We start from the raw sequence: 2,274 nt of genomic DNA, 5'->3' as shown, positions 1-2,274 counted from the left end.
AGAATACATAGGACACCGTGTAGAAGAGCACTGAGCTTCTCTTCGATGGTTGGTTCTTCTATATAAAAAGAAGAAATAAAGTGTCTAAACTCAATATTTGGTGGGCTAAGAAGAAAATGTATTCAAGTGTCTTCGTAGAAGAAACAAAGATTCATGAGCAGCTTTCATCTGGAGTCTACACGGATGGGAAAACACCCACACATGTTGACTTGTCTCCCTCCCTCAGTCTTACAAACCAGAGCACCACTGGACCACTACAAAGAGCGAATACAGAAGCAGGAGGTATTTTGGGAGTTTGTCTCCTCTAGATGTTTCAGGAATTACATTCTTTTAAATTAAAAAACACATCCCACAACTAATTTTAAAATTCTTTGCTGATGTAAAGTTTCTGACACAGCATGGTATGGTTGATTGTACCAATGGATTTCCCCCCTTTAGGAAAAAAAAACTGCAAAGCAATAATTACCTAATTAAGATTTGCATAATTATGATTACTAAATTCCAAGAGAACTGTTGTAGTAACAGTATAACAACTTATCTAAGGCCAATTAGCTTCTATTTCCTTTCTGACTTAATTTATTTTAATTCAGAGGAGCTATAAACAGGATATGTCTAGTTGGCGATTTAATTAGGTACAATATATTAAGAGATTAGAAATTGTTATGATGCCAACAACCTCAATGTCCTTCAAAGTGTTATTTTTATTCCTTAGTTCCAAAATAGTTAGAATCAGTGCTATTTTCAAAGCTATGTTCATATCCTAAATTAAGATCAATATTCCATAGAGCTATAGTTCTAGGCTGTTATTTCCATAATGGAGAAAAGAACAGGATAAATGCATTTTTAGTAAGATGAAAACTTTGATTAATGTCTTTGATTGTTTATACTGGAAACACAGGCATGCTAACTTGATACTCCATTTATTTTCTGAAATGAACAAACTCTTTCAAGGATGTAGAAAGAAGATCAAAAGGGAGGTTTGAGATAAATTTTGTTCAGACTTTGATTTGTGTGGTTTAAAAGCACCTCAAGACTGTGCATGATATTGACAAGAAGAAAGTGATGTTAAATCTTTCAATGTGTTCACAATCCAAACAAAAGCTGCTGAGATAATTCAAAAGGAAGGAAATTCTCTGGGAACCATTGCACCAAGTCCAACGATAATGATGAGAATTTGTACTAAAACTTGTACTACAGAGCTATAGTAATAAAAACAGTATGGTATTGTAATAAAACTGGCAGATTGCTCAATAGAATTATAGACCATGACATAAACCCATGCACTATTGAACACCTTATTTAAAAGAGAAAGGTAGCCAGAAATACATCTGGGAAAAAAAGGCAGAATGTTCAACAAATGGTGCTAGCCAAACCAGATGGCTGCATGTAGAAGAATACAAATAAACTCATGATTATTACCAAGACTCAACTCCAAATAGGCAAGGACCTCACCTTAAGGCCAGGTATACTGAATCCAACAGAAAAGAAAATGAGGAATAGTCTTGAATCATTGCCACAGGAAAAAAAACTGATCAAAACACAAAAATGCAGACACTAATATCAATAGGAAATAAACTGAACCTCGTGAAACTGAAAAGCTTCTTCATGGCAATAACAAAGTGGCATGCTGCAGAATGGGGAAAGATCTTTACCAACTATACAACTGATAACATTTTAATATCTAAAATATATAAAGAACTTTACATTACTGAACATCAATAAAACAAATCATTTAATTTACAAATGGTGTAGAAAATTAAGCAGAATCTTCAAATGGAAGTCAAATAGCAGAGAAGTACTTAAACAAATATTCAGTGTCCTCTGTTATCAGGGAAATGCAAACTAAAACTGCTTTGAAATTTCATTTTATGTCAGTCAGAATGGCCAAGGTCAGTAAAAGAAATTACAGTCATGTAGTCAAGGATTCAAAGTAGGGAACACTCATCCATTGCTGATGGGAGTGAAAACTTATACAATTATGGAAATCAGTGTGGCAGTTCCTCAAGACACTGGTAATAGCTCTACCTCAAGATCCAGCTGTACCACTCTTAGTCATATACATATACATATACATGAGATGTTCATCCTACTACAGAGATACTTTATCATCTATGTTTATGTTTATCTTTATTTTGCTCATAATAGCCAAAAATATCAAACAAATACATCCACTAACAGATGAATACTTTAAAAATATGTGGTTCACCGGGCAGTGGTGGCGCACGCCTTTAATCCCAGCACTTGGGAGGCAGAGGCAGGCGGATTTCTGAGTTC

Source organism: Mus pahari, chromosome 12 (genome assembly GCF_900095145.1).
Source record: "Mus pahari chromosome 12, PAHARI_EIJ_v1.1, whole genome shotgun sequence".
Classification (NCBI taxonomy): domain Eukaryota; kingdom Metazoa; phylum Chordata; class Mammalia; order Rodentia; family Muridae; genus Mus; species Mus pahari.
Note: the sequence above shows the minus strand (reverse complement) of the source record.